At 39.6% G+C, this 15,723-nt stretch overlaps 1 protein-coding gene across 14 annotated transcripts in view; it reads left to right on the forward strand.

The window, feature by feature from the left end:
* Positions 1-3,854: 3,854 nt before the first annotated feature.
* Positions 3,855-15,723, forward strand: part of MAP2 (microtubule associated protein 2) — a 318,054-nt gene continuing 306,185 nt past the window's right edge. For all 14 annotated transcript variants that reach the window (XM_062190748.1, XM_062190757.1, XM_062190862.1 and 11 more), the window contains exon 1: positions 3,855-4,058. The gene's annotated coding sequence lies outside the window, so the exon portion shown is untranslated. The remainder of the gene's footprint in view (positions 4,059-15,723) is intronic.

Genomic DNA, 15,723 nt, shown 5'->3' on the forward strand with positions numbered 1-15,723 from the left:
GGTTAATTAGAAACTACTGTGAAAAAAAACTATCCTGACAAACTGGAATACCTCCAAGAAGTGAATACATTAACCTGCCAAAATTAAATCAAGAAGATTTAGAAAATCTAAACAGACCAATAACAAGTAACAAGATTGAGAGTGTAATTAAAAGTTTTCCATTAAGGAAAGTTCAGGACTCGATGGCTTACTACTGAATTTTTCAAAACATTTAAAGAGGAACTAATTCCAATACTTTTCAAAGTATTCCAAAGTATTGAACTGGATGGAACTCTATCAAACTCTTTATGAGGCCAGCATCACTCTGATATAAAATCTGAATAGAGACATGGCACAAAAACTGCAGATCAGGATCCTTGAAGGACACAGGTGCCAAAATCCTTAACGAATTAGTAGCAAACCTAATGTAAAACTGCATCAAAGAGATAATATACCATGATCAAGGGGAATTTATTCCAGAAATGCAAGAGTAGTTCAACATTTGCAATTCAGGAAGTGTCATAAACCACATCAACAGGATGAACAACAAAAACTTTATGGTCATCTCAGTAGATATGGAGAAAGCATTTGCTGAAATTCAACATCCCTTCATGATAAAAAAAACCAACCAACCAACCAACCAAAGCCAAAACTGAAACCAAACCCAAAAACAAAACTCCACAAATTAGGTATAGAAGGAACCTAAATCAAAATTATAAAGGCTATGTATGACAAACCAACAGTCCAGAGCTTTTATTACCATGTAATACAACCTCTTCAATCAAAGGTCTACTTACTCTTTAACTTGTTGAGAAAAAGTTGATATATCCTATCTACTAGTAGAGTTTTATCTAATCATTAGAAATAAATTTTTCCTGATTGTGTTCTAGCTGAGAATGCCTGTCCCTGAAAAAAAGGGATACAACTGTTCGTGTACACAACCTTCTGGGCCAAGAACGACAAATCAAGAAGTTAGTCTGAAGACAAGGAAAGTAATTATGGAAATCTATGTTGGCAGGTGCTTTCCATCTATGGTTTACTTCTTGGAGTCCAACATTGTTTAAGTCCAGGCTTCCTCAGTTGTAAATAACAGGATTTTAACTTAAACAAACTTAAAGAAGAAAAAAGAAATATATTGGCTTGAATAATGGCAGAGCTACCCTGTGACACAGCAGAATCCTATGGCATTTTCAAAAGCATTTTTTCTCTCCACTTCTCAGCAATGGTTCTGTTACACTGAAGGCAGGATAATCACTGACAACCCTATCTACACCGATCTTCACTCTTCTCCATATGACACACCTCAGGGAAAAACTCTGGTTGGAAATGTTAAGGACCGTTTTTGACCACTCATATCAATCACTGCGTGTGGGGAGAACAGGTGCTATCATAAACTTAGCAAAGGTCATGTCTCCCTCCAAGGGAGAGAAGAGAACCATACATTTGACTGCCACACTGAGAATCATAGTGTGAAAAAGATAGTTTCTCGAAGGAAGGGATTCTTGCTTAAGAAAACATGTTCACTTGAGATACAAAATAAAGACCCCTCACTCATTAACTTCGAAGCCAAAACAGATGCATCCTCTCAAGTTCTTCAACATCCATAGTGCTGCTTTATCAATTGACTTCCTTCCAATTTTACTGAATGGCAGAATTTTGAAAAATTTGGCTAAAGAGGAGAACTTGTGGCATTTCTCCAGCTCGATCGCTCTCCTTGCTTTTGGAAGAATCTTCAGCAGTAGCTCCATTTCCATTCTCCCATCTCCCCTTGAGCATCTCCACTGCTCCCCTAATGCCGCTCAGGTTCCTCGAACTTCCTCTCAGGAGTGTCCAACCCTGACAGTGGTAATAGTTTCCTACTAGTAGCTACCACCATCCTCTATTTGGCTTTTCACTTGTTCTAACCCTTTGTAATTAGCTTCCCCATACTAAATCCCCTCTACTGAACTAAAACAAACAAACAAACAACAACAACAACAAAAAAAAAAAAACAGGCATTCTTTTTCTGACAAAACTCTGGCTAAGATGGCTATGTGTTGAGAGACTCTCCATACAAGTTTCAGGTTCCTCATACTGCAAGGCAGAATCCGGTTGACTTAGCTAACCACTAAGGTAGCGGAAGCCATGGGTTACAAAGTGTGGGTAGGCAGATTGGTTTTCAGTACCGAAGTTAAAACGGGAAAAATGGGATTGATGTAGACCCGAAGAACTCTGAAATGACAGCATGTGAGTTATTTGTCAAATAGCACAGAACCAAACACTCAATAATTGGACTGTGTAGGGCTGAAGAGAGGCTCTGATGGCTCTTATTGCATAATTGCTCATGTGTGCCAGGTCATGAATGGCAGTTGCTAACAGTGTAGCAGACTTCCCACTCCTGCTCTCTCTTCACATACTGCATATTATTTCCCAGTCTCCTAAGACTTCCTCCTAAACAGACTACCTTCTGAGGAGGAGCCCTAATTCCCTAACCTCCTTGTTACTGGGTGTGCCCTCATGTTTCCAACCTCATTCAAACATCACTAGGACACTTGAAACAGTGAGGTGGAGGCCAGCAGGACACAAAGTGTGGGGTGTGACTGTGGAAGTTAGGGTTTCACATCCTGCTCTATCAGGCTTTCTTATCTTTGTAGCTTCTATTAATTGGGTTTCTTTTTCCACCTGAAAACTGAGGAAGTTGAACCAATGCCTAAGAAATCAGCTTTGATGTTCTATATTCTGTGTCTCATTTAAGTGGCAAAACCAGATGGCACCTGCTGTTTCATCAGCACTGTTGAAACTGTGTGGCCACACCTCACTACCTTGGCTGACCTTGAAAACATCTTGTCAGTACTCCCTGCGAACACCTGATGTAATTTAAAGTTGCATCTTAACTTGTCTTAATAAAGTGCTGCTCTTTGTGAGGATTCCATAGTAAGGGATCATCTGATTTCTTGGTTGTCATTTCACTTTTAAAAGCGTGTATGAGGTGACTTCTTACATGGTGACATAGCAAGGTCTTTTCTGCGTGTTCTTATTCGTTGTATTTGTGTCATTCTCCTTTTTCCTCAAAGACCATGAGAGAGAGGTAGCATGGACATTTTTAGTCCTCTTGTGACACATTAATGCACGGGGATTTAGACGGCATGAACTGTCTTCTAGAACGTGAAGTGTCTGAAGGCAGGGATCTTCTTTCCCGGGGGTGGGGAGTGCTAGCATCTGTTACATGCACTGATATTTCCACAGTGCCTAGAACAGCAGCCGAAGCACCGCGGATCTCAGTAAATACTAGTTGAATGAACAATCTGATTAGTGACAGCTGGGTCTAGAATTCTCTGCGCCTCAGCCATTGCTCCTTTAGCGCTGACAGGAGTTGTTCTCTGTCCGCGTGCTCTCTTAGTTTTCTTCCGTTCATTCTTCCTGGATGCACCTGTCTTAGGTTTCTGGCTGCAAGGCCAGGGAGCTCCCCCCACTGAAGGGTCCTTGGAAGCCCCCCCCCCCCCATTACAGGCATACAGGGTAGGAAAGGAAGGGCGTCCAAGGCGGGCTCTTTGGTGACACTACCGCTATGGCCCCTGATTTCCAAGGCCGTTAGGGAAGGGGGTCTCGCTGCTGGGGGCTGGGGCAAGGCCCAGCGTCCGTGGGCGGGGCTCCCGGAGGCGGGCTCCCTCGCGGTCCCCGCGGGGCGGCCGGCTGGCTGCGGCAGGAGGCGGGGCGCCGCGCTCCCCCTCCCGGACACTGCGGCGGTGGCAGCGCCAGCCGGGCCTCAGCCGCCGACCGGCTCGCAGAGTCCGGCGGGCCCAGGCGGGGCGGGGAGGCAGGGCCGGGGCGGGGCGGCGGCGCTGGGAGCCGGCGGCTGGGGCGCCGCGCTCAGACTGGGCGGGCGCGCGGGCTGCGCGGGCTCTCGGCGGCGGCGGCGGCGGCAGCATCCTCCCCTCTCCCTTCCCTCGCATTCTGCTCCTGCCGCTTCCCTCGGCTTCGTTCCCTCCCCCTTCTTCTCCCGCCCCGTTCTCCCCTCCGCTCCTCCCGAGTGCATTCGCTCTCACAGGTCCGGGAGCCGTGGCAGCCGCGACCGCGGGTGCGCCCCGCTCTGCGCTCAGGTAAGCGATTGTCCCCATCTCCGCTCCTCTTGGAACGCCTCTCCTGTCCCCGGGGTGCGCGGAGGGAGCCCCAGCCCGGGAAGAGAGGTGGCCCTGGGCAGCGGGTCGTCCTCAGCTCTCGGACTGGAGAGCTGGCACAGGTCGGCCGAGCTGTCCCGTCTCCCACCTGACGGAAGCGCCTGGCCGGACCTCTCCCAGTGTCCCGGGTCCGGGCTCTGGTACCTGGGCTCTCGGCTTGTCTAGAGAAGACAGTGGTCTTATTAGGTACCAGGTTGAAACGCCTGGAAGCTCACAGTGGACAAGGATACGTGTGTGAGCGCTAGCATTACCTGAGCCGTAGAAAACAGGGGAGGAGATTGTACGACGATAATAGGAAAAAAAAAAAAAAAAAAAAAACGAACTCGAGGTAGAGGCTTTTTAAAAAGCATTAGCTGCAGAGAACCTCACTGGACTGTGTGTGAGAGAAGCTTTGTCCATTGCAAACTATATGCCCCTCTGTCAGTCCTCCAGGGACAGCTGAGAGGAAGACGAATAAATATTTATAATTTTAGGAAAATGAAGAAGTCAGTGTGATGGTGTAGGAGGGTGGGGCACGGAGAAAATGAGTCTGCTTTAGCCTGAGCTCCCACATCGTCTTTCTTTCTTTCTCCTCTATAACCCGTAGAGGTAGAACCCTATATTCGCGGTCCGTCAACTCTTTTTCTTGTTAAAAGGCTTTTTTGGGGGGACCACAGCGCAGGCTTCCTTCCTTTCCCAGCATCGCCTTTTGTTTAAGGATGGAAATTTCAAGAAACAGCGCGTGGGGGACCAGGAGGGAGGAGGTGTGTGTTTGGGTGTGTGTGGTGGGGGAGGGGTAACAAAGCTGATGGAGTAGGGGAGATACACCATCCTTGAAAACGGAAAATTCATGTTTTTTTCTGCTGGGCACCGGGCCTCCAGGACTTAGAAAATGGAAAGCTTTGATAGCAGCAAGGCCGTTTAAGACAGTTACTGTGTACCCTTTGCCTTAAGCCCTTAGTGAAATGCTTCCAGTTCATAGACCCTTTAAAACCAAATTGGTGTGAAGGGGTTCTGTTTCAATACACACACACACACACACCCATATACACACATATCATGTACTACGTACATCTTCCAAAAGGGAATTGATTCTTAAAAGACAAATCTTTTGAAATTTCTCTGAGGATTTGAGGACTATACTATGAATGAAAGCTGTAGTGAACAATTAACCGAATATTACTGGTGGTATATAACTCTGGATGTGAGGCAAAGGGGCAGGCTGGTCAGTGTTGGGAAGGAACTAGGTTAAATGTTAAAGATATAATTTATTGAAAAATGATCAGCCTGAGAGGAAATGACTGCAAACTGAAATTGAGGTTTGCAGCCACAGTGAGGCGATGGAGAACAAAGCCTTTTATGTGAACCACATTATGCAAAATGTCCCATACATGAGCTGTAGGTACCAGCCCAGTTTAAAAGCATAGCTCTGTCACTCAGTCATGTCACTGTGGGCAATTTAGGATATTTTTGGCAGTCAGAATAGATTAAGCAAATAGAAACCATTTAGATCACTTTTGATGTTATGCCCAAGAGGAAGATTGGTCTTCCAACTGAATGTAAAAAATTACGCCCTTTAACTGAGTAATAACTATCTGTATTTTAGTAGAATTCTTCTGAATTTATAAGTCACAGGTGTTTCAATCAACCTCCATGTACATAAAGCAAATTCCCTTCAAGAAAAGGTAAAAGGCGTTTTTTTCCTCCAATAAAGAACATTGTATTTGTGCATGTGTGTACATGAGAATTAACATGGATTTCCTGGAGGCTTTATCTGATTATCATAGATTTATATCTGCATTCATGGTTTATGTACTATCAGAGCCATTGTGGTTTTAGAATCAGGGGCACATGCTGTTTATAGTTAATTCTTTTATACTTCATAGGTTGGTATAATATTATTTAATTTCTAAAGTTTTTATTTTTTTAATCAGCAAGTGGATAATTATTTAACGTCTCTTTCTAAAACATAACAAATTATAATACTTTTTATTTTCTCTGCTATTCTATTCATTTTACCCTCTTATCAAACCCGTTTGTTCCTGGCTGGGCCTCTGCTGCCTTAGGCATCTAGTTCTGTCTAGACGACCAGAAGCAGAGCCTGTGTTCTCAGGAATTTTGACTATAGCATTTGTTCATTCTCTGCAGCAGCTCTTTCAGGATGACTTGTTTACAGCACCTTGTCAGGGAGGAGAGGCAAGAGGAATGTGCTGAGAGAGCATGACCCAGTGAAACTGGCACAGCCATTACCTCATCATAGTAGGTACCTCAGATTCATTGAAAGAGCAGGCATCCTCTCAGTGGAAACCAAACACCAAGAGCACACCCATTTCAGGGCAAAAGCCTTTCTCTTCCCATAGCAGCCTCTACTAATGTTGTTCTCCTGAGGCTAAGGGGATATTTTCTCTTTTATGTGTTTCTTTGCAGGGATCTTGAACTTGGTCAAAAATATGCAGCCAGAAATGAAACTTGGCACAGAATACGCTAAGCCTGAAGGAACAATTTCATTCCTTTACTCCTTTTGGTTTAAACCAATTTGCAAATTTTTCTGAATGTCCAAAGGGAAAAGGAAGGAAAATGCTTGTTGATGTATTTTTGCATATTTTTGTGTGAACATGCATATTTTGTGTTGGATTTTACTAACAATTAGGTATTAGACTGAACTATTATACTTTTGACAAATATAGTTGCATTGTTGGCATTTAAAATTAAGTAGTTGTTAAATTTGGTTAGATTGTTACTTCATAATATCTGCCTCTCTAAATGATTCATTCATGGCCATGTGAGACTGACTCTGTGAAACTGACTTGGGGGTTTAGTATTCATGTGGGTAACTGATTATTGAATTCTTTTCAGTACTTAACTTCCTCTTGACAGATGAAGGTAAAGAATCTGAAGTAACAGTTACCTGCAGGATAGCACCATTCCCAGATCAATAGTACACTCCTTAATACTAACAGTTGTCACTTAGGCAAGTCATTAATTAATAAATACATGAGCCTGTGGCTCACAATTTTGGAGCAATCACAGTGTCTTTTGTCTCTGATATATATCGGTTAAACACACTAATAATCTCCAGTGTTAGCTCTCTTTGCTACTTTAATTCTGTATCTTTACTGTTATTATTGCCTTGTTCTACTCAATGTAAATCTCTTTATCTAAGGGCAGTATTTTGATCATTTTCTCACATTTTTACCCTCTCATTCCATTATTTTAATTTGATATTTGAGCGGTAGATGTCCTGATCTCCAGATCTTTGGTTTTAATGTTGTTACTCTTGATAGAAATTTGACCTTTACTTTCTTTAGGACAGTATTCATTCTTATTCAGTTATTCATGATGAGAAACAACATTTGATATTCTCAAAGAATTATCTTTCCTAGGAATTGACTCCAGGAACCAAAAGCAGTTAAAGAATCTCAAATGAATCTGTGTTACATAAAATCAAGGGAAAGGGTCTGTGTGAAAGTTTGGGTGGGTGGGCGGAGGGAGAGAGGGGAGGAGTGCAAGCAGCTGTTAATGGTTGTCCATGTAGCTTGGCAATGAGGCTTTGTCTCAGTGGGTGGAGAAGGAATAAATCTGCTTTAGTTTTCTGATTTCTATTTTTTATATAAACACTTTCCGTATTTATGGGGTACCATGTGCTGTTTCAGTCTATGTGTACATTGAGCTATTTTGTTTTTCAACATAATGTTTTATCCTCATCCCTCTCATGTCTTACATTCAACTAAGGCTGTGGATTCTCCTTTGTAAAAATTATACAGGATGTTTTTTTGGAAGCAGTTCTGTAGTGAATTAGAAATTTTAAAACAATGTGAATACAATTAGTTGACTTTTTGTGTAAAAACATTAAACCTAATCTTTGAACCTTGATCTTTCCTGTTCAATAGGTACACTTTCCTTTGGTGTTATTTTAACAATGATTCTTTTACTTATACGTTTTAGTAGAATTGTGTGAAGTTTTAGAAAAAATAAAGAGCTCAGGATCCTCTTTCAGTCTATGATTAGGTTCACATTGTAGATATTAGGAAAATTTTCAACAAATTGTTTTCTACCAGAACATAAACTAGAGTGAGCAAATTCCTTTTTTTAATTTTTGTTATGATAATAAATCATCTAGAGCAAATAATTTACTTTTTAAAAGCATTATTTATTTTATTTGAAAGACAGAGATATGGGCATGGGGACAGAGACGAGGGAGAGAGAGAGAGAGAGAGAGAGAAAGAGAGATGGATCTCCTGCTGCACTTCCCAAATGCCCATGAGAGCCAGGACTGGGCCTAGCCAAAGCCAAGAGCTGAGAATCAATCCAGGGTTTGCAGTTGGGTGGCAGGAACTCAGGTACTTAGACCATCATTGGGTTAGCTGGAGGCTTTACATTTGCAGAGGCTAAGCACAAAGCCAGGAATCCAAGCTCATTTTATAGGGGATGTAGGGATCTTCACCTGTAGGTCAAACAGCTACCTTTCCTTTTTTTTTTTTTTTAATTTGCATTGTCAAAAAGTCATATTAGAAAATGAAAGTAGAGCCTGATATTTTTATTGAAAGTTATTTTCCATTATGTCCATATTTCTCATTTACTATACAGTTTTACACAAATTTATCCTCCTTTTCAAGGCTCCACCTCTACCTTAATCTTGCCTCTTACCTTATCTCCTAGTCTTGAAAGTTCCTTGTATGTCAATCTTTGATCATGCTACCTACCTCAAAAAGACTTTTTGAAATCAGGAAGAAGAGCTGTTCCCTTCTTTGACCCCATTAATAAATGTCCAAGTTTATCCAGGTTCTCCTGCTCATTTTAATTATACTCTTAGCAGCCATCTTTATATTACTTTTCAAACATTCTGCAGGCAAAAACAGTACATCTACACAACTAATTATTTCATAAGGAAAAGATTGGCTAACCAACTGTTTTTTATGATTTTATTCACTGGATAACAAATAAAATGGTTTGTTTTTTTTTAATAATTAAATTGACATGTCACTATTTGCAGGCAGTCCATTGTATTCATTTCATGCTGATATATACCTAGTAAATCGAGTACCAACTATTTTACAATCAATCAGTAAATATTGAACTAAATAATTTTAAGTAAAATATTAGTCTTTACATTACTTCATACAGCATCATCATTACCCTACTTGAAGCCACCTCAAATGATTGTAAAAAACAGTGTTTAAATTTCCATGAAGGTATTTCGTCACCTAACTGTCTAGATCCTTCACATTTAAACAAACTCACGAGGAAATATTCAGACAAACCCTGCTTCAGACAGAATAATTATGCCCACGTGAATCCTTCCCACTTACTTAAGCAGTCTGGAATTATAGATAGCTACTGTGTCGTCTTGTTGTAGTAGTTGTTACAGTACTGCATTGTATTGTTAATGAATGGTATTGATGTTCTATGATGAATTGATATGAGAAAATGCTTATCAGTTACACTGACTAGGAGGGACACTGCAGAATTTTGATTGGCATTAAGGCAATTAAATAATCCTCATCTTTAAAAGTTTAGTATTTTGTTTGGATATTGTACCTCTAAAAATGATAATTTAGTCTTTCCTGAATAGTTAACATTTTGAGCAGAATGATATTTTAAACAGCATGTTGTTTTGTTTTGTACTGGTGTTTATATGAGACACTATGTTGTTTTGGCCTACAAATTTCCAGCCCACTTTGAAAGAAACACTTTTAGGATTAAGTTATGCATTCTTTTCATTTTTTAAATTTAAAATATTTATTTATTTATTTGAAAAAGTTATGCAGAGAGAGAAGGAGAGGCAGAGAGAGAGAGAGAGGTCTTCCATCCACTGGTTCACTCCCCAAATGGCCACAATGGCTGGAGCTGCGTCGATCCAAAGCCAGGAGACAGGAGCTTCTTCCAGGTCTCCCATGCAGGTGCAGGGGCCCAAGCACCCAGGCCATCTTCCACTGCTTTCCCAGGGCATACCGGAGGGCTGGATCGGAAGTGAAGCAGCTGGGACTCGAACCAGCGCCCATATGGGATGCTGGCACTGCAGGCGGCAGTTTCACCCACTACACCACAGTGCCGGCCCCATCCTGTTAATTTTAACCCATCATCCATTATAGGTAGCAAAAACATGTCATTTTTAATTTGCTTCATGTACTTATTGTTTGAAAAACATATTTGCTATTGTGACATATGAATTCTTTGCTCATTGGACAAGCAGATTGAATCATAGTACCTTGATGTTTAAAAGATAAATTTGGGGTCAGTGTCATGGCACAGTGGGTTAAGCTGCCTCCTGTGACACCGGCATCCATGGGTGCTGGGTCTTATCCAGGCTGCTAGAATTCTGATATAATTCTTTGCTAGTGCACCTGAGAAAGCAGTTCAAGTGTGTAGGCCTCTGCACCCACATGGGAGACCCAGAAGAAGCTTCTGGGTCCTGGCTTCATCCTCCCAACCCCCAGGCATTGTGACCATTGGGGAAATGAACTTGCAGATGGAAGATCTGTCTCTTTCTGTCACACTCTCTCTGTCTTTAAGAGTAGACTTTTGGTAACCTGATCTAATATAATGCTGTGAGCATATATAATTCACACTGTGTCATTTGCTTTCACTGCTGAAGAATTATATGTGGTGTCCCAAGAGGACAAACACCCACCCCCTACCACATGAATTTTTGAAGTACCCTCATATGTATGATATTTTTCATAGCTCAGATAAATTGCTATGCATCAGTTAATTTGAAGAAAACTTAAAACTATGCCATGAGGTTCCAAATGAGAACATAAGGAATTAAATACAAGTTTATAGGAAAAAAACAATGACATAGTATTCACTTATGAAGCCAATTGAATGGATTTCAAAGTACAGTTAACTTTCTGTATCCACACCCATGATTTAGCCAATTACTGGTTGAAATATCTGAAAAAAAAATCATCTGCATTATTGTATTTTTCTATTTGGAGGAATATAATCCAACAGTAAAACTGAACCTTGTGTTTATAGTCAGAGCTACTCCATGTTTATCAAAATATCCTAAATTAAAATAGTATTCAAATTTGTCTTTTAAGAAAGCAGGTTGCAATTAAATAGAAAATTTAGTTGATCCTTATTTAAATAACAGAAGTCAGGCTGATAGAACTTCAGGAATTTTGCTGCCAATAAAGCACAAAATAGTAATCATCAAACTGAAAATCAATCTCTTATGATACAACAGAGTTGTGATCTAGTTTGTTTGAATTGTGATCCAGTTTGTTTAAAACCAGCTTTGACCAACATGTCTCTAAAATTGTCTCATTCATGATGAAAATTGTAGAATACTGACTAACAGTTGTTGAAACTAGGCAGCACTTTCTGTTATTGCTGTTTGTTTAAGGTTTTATAAATTTCAAGCACAGCCACTAGTTCAGTGATTTTTGTTTTTCTTTGGCTTCGAGTTGAAGTCTATCACATGAGAGTTGTCAGTTTCATAACTGGAGGTCATGAAAGTTTTGTAGAATCCTAGCATTCTCACAGCCTTATAGTATCATGAGCTTTTGTAATAAGAATAAAAATTTACATTAATAAATAGTTATAAAAATGAGTAAGCTGATTTTAATAAAAGATGTCCTTTTGCTTCCTAATATATTTATAGTATATACCATAGAATAATTCTTTGTAGCCTTATTAATTAGTAGTTTAGAAGGATTTTATGCTTACATATATGGAAACACTAAATGTATTTTTAATTAATTTTTAAGTTAACAAATACAATTTGTTTATCATTAGATATATTCTTTTAATATATTCTTTTCTTTTGTGACTCTATCCCATGACTTGAAGGGACATCAGGTACTGGCCACTTGCAGATTCGAATCAGAGGATGTTTAACAGGGAAAGAGCAAAATTTGTGGATCTCCAGTGTATACACAAGTAAACTGGAACAGCGAGCAGTGTAGTAACTTTTCAGGATTCAGTAATTTAAGCTCAAATGTAGTGATTGGTAAGGGGTAATGTTAAAGATTCATCTCATGCTGACTTTGCATCCCCATTCTGGTTATGTATCTGTTCTCTGAGCTAAGGTTCAATGAGATAGCTGTCAGACCTGCCAGTTACACAAATGTGACTTCACAAGTATGCAAAAGAGAAGGGGACTTGGAATTCTGTGGCTATTCCCACCAGCTACATGCCAGTTACTCTACTGAAAGAATTGGGATTAAATCTGTTCCAGTTAACACTAGATGGCTTCTGCTTTGGGATATTCCTGGGAGATTTAAACACTGGGGATGTATTCCCAGACACAGGGGACTTGGAAAGCCGAATAACTTTTCTCTGACCTTTAACTGTAGATATCAAGGCCTCCCATTTGGATCTTTGTTTAAATGTAGTTCTATGTGCAACAGGAATCCAACAAAAATACTCAGACTGAGACTTTTTTGGATCTATATCACCACAAAATATTCTTAAAAATTGTTTCCTTTTAGTGATTTCTCTAGTCTTCGTGTTTTCTAAAAAGTGAATTAGAAAGGCTGTGGTTCTCTGTGTATGTTTTCCATTTACCTTCCTACTCTCATATGCTTTCCTGTTTCTCTGCCTACACAGCTCCATCCTTATTATCTTTTTTGTTTGCTACTTCTAAAGAGACAGCAAATTAAATGAGAATTACATGTTGCCATGGTTACTGTGTTCAGTAGAGCTTCACCTGCATCTAAGCTGCTTAGCATTCTAGAGTCTCAAATTGACAAATATTTGAAAAGCAGGAAGAGCATCTAGGAGGAAAGAAATTGAACAGAAACTATGCATACATATTTAAAGTGAAATTTATTCTTCATAACTGAATACTGAAACTATGCCGTTATCTACAGAGGAAAAGAATTCTAGTATCAACCTTCTGTTAGAGAATTCCATGTAGTATGTATATCTTAATTCTCTAGGTGGATTGGAATGGGGATAAACTGTTTTATCCTTGAATATGTAGAATGAAATTTCTTGTAATATATTCTATACACCATTATTGACAGAATAGGCTGTGCATATTGCCTTATCCTGAAATGTTTTCATTTAGAGCCATAAATGACATTTATAAAAAGATTTTGAAATTGATGCGTGTTAGATATCTTCAAAAAGATCATAATGCATATTATCAAAAAATGCATGGACTTAAAAATATTTTGTACCACAATAAACCTAGATTTTAGTTCCATTTTCCATGTTTTGAAGTACTCTTTTCAGAGAAAAGCAATCTTAATTGTGTATCAAAAACAGAAAGAAGACATACGCTTTTCTTAGATGTAAGTTATTTCATTTGGTAGTCTGAAATTTTAAGTGTTCTATAAAGAGGTATCTTAGTATGATTTAACAAATTAAGTTTATACTAAGGATGAATTTATTTTGTTTCCCTACCACTTAAGTGTTAGGCTAGTGTTCCCTAAGTATTCCTTACATGATGACCCATGATTCATTCATTTATTTAACACATGGCTCTTGGTCCCCGATACACTGCAGGAAATTTTCTAAGTATGGAGGCTATCAGGACAAACCATGAAAATAACTTCCTTCCCTCATGTAATTATCATTCTAGCAGGAGACAGAAATTCACATGTAAAGCAATAAGTGAGTGAACATTTTATAAACAAACCAGTATGATAAGTAATACAGAACAAAAACATATGAGAGTGTTTGGTTGGGGTGAGACAGGCTGCATTTGGAGACATGAGAAAAATCCAGAAGAAGGGCTTTCAAGATAGAGGGAAGAAATAGCTTCAAATCGGGAAGAAACATACTATAATTGAAAACTGAGAGGACCAATGGCATTGGAGTCTTAGGAACATAGTAGAGGCTGGTGGGAGAGGAATGCCAGCAGAAGGAAGTTACCAGATCACATACTTCTTGTTTACCAGGATAAAGAGTTTAACCTTTATTGTATTTGCAGTGCACTTTAATTTTTGAGGTTGTAAATGCAGACTTTTTTGAGTCAAAGATTAATTATATGTTCTAAATCCCCATAGATATATCAGTATCTTACTACTATGTTAAATCACAAGAGAGACGTAACTTAGAAAATCAGAAATCAGTGGTGGAGACAAGCGTAGACTTTTGCTAACCTGATCTAGTATAATGCTGTGAGCATGTATAATTCATTTGTCTTCACTGCTGAAGAATTATATGTATTATCAATTTTTAACCACTTGTGTTCTCTTTGTATCCAAAACTAAGTTTTTAGAAACAGAGAAGTTTGAACCTATGGTAATTAGAGTAATCGCAAAGCACTTCCCTTTTCGATATGAATGTATTCTTTGGCATTTTCCTAGCAGCAGCTTTAGTTGTGAACAAGGCCAGGTTCCAAACAACCAACTTTATACTGAAACCTATAAATTAACTAAATAACAAAGTAATACACATCTTGCCTCTTAGAGGTGATGGCCAAAATCTGACAATAGTTTGAATCTAAAAATTTGGTAAATGAGCTGATTCAGTTTCATGATAATCTTTTTTTAAAGATTTTATTTATTTATTGGAAAGTCAGAATTACACACATACACACACACACACACACGGGGTGGGGAGGAGGAAGGGAAGGGTCTTCCATCCTCAGGTTCATTCCCCAGATGGCTGCAGTGGCTGGAGCTGTGCCGATCCAAAGCCAGGAGCCAAGAGCTTCTTCTAGGTCTCCCACATGGGTGCAGGAGCCCAAGTTGGGCCATTTTCTACTGCTTTCCCAGGCCATAACAGAGAGCCGGATTGGAATAAAAGCAGTTGGGTCTCAAGCCGGTGCCCATATGGCTTGCCAGCACCGCAGGCAGCGGCTTTACCCGCTACTTCAAAGTGCTGGCCCTTCATGATAATCTTAGATCACCTATGAGAAATAATCAGTGTACCTCTTCAATTATACATTGCTTATAGTGACATATTTAAAGTATGTTTCAGATATTTGATGACTTAATATTATATAATGCTCTATGAGTTAATGTTAAACACAATTTGCTGGAGAGTTGATTAATTGTATTTTGGCATAATTTAAGAATGCTTACTTTTTTTAGGCATGTCCTCAAAAGGAAGCAAAGCTACCAATTGAAAAAACTGCTTCATCTAGTGTTATTTGCTGGGCAATTTCAAAATTGCAACAGCATTTAGGATAAATTAGTATTCTTATTTTATAGTGAAATTTTGAATTACATTAATTTTCTTTTTTTTAAATTATTTTTTTATTTGACTGGTAGAGTTAGAGAGAGAGAGAGACAGAGAGAAAGGTCTTCCTTCCGTTGGTTCACCCCCCCAAATGGCCGCCACAGCCGGAGCTGCGCCGACCCGAAGCCAGAGGCCAGGTGCTTCTTCCTGGTCTCCCATGCAGGTGCAGGTGCCCAAGCACTTGGGCCATCCTCCACTGTCCTCCTGGGCCACAGCAGAGAGCTGGACTGGAAGAGGAGCAACCGGGACTAGAACCTGGCGTCCATATGGGATGCCAGCACTGCAAGGTGGAGGATTAACCAAGTGAGCCACGGCGCCGGCCCCAAATTATATTAATTTTCAAGTTACTTTCCTTGGCTTTCATTTTGTATTGCTTTAAGGATTAATTTGTGATATAGATGACTTGAAATTATTCATGTTAAATATTAAAAATATGAATAGTAAACCAACAGATCGTTCAAATATATAT

Source organism: Lepus europaeus, chromosome 1, assembly GCF_033115175.1.
Source record: "Lepus europaeus isolate LE1 chromosome 1, mLepTim1.pri, whole genome shotgun sequence".
Taxonomy (NCBI): domain Eukaryota; kingdom Metazoa; phylum Chordata; class Mammalia; order Lagomorpha; family Leporidae; genus Lepus; species Lepus europaeus.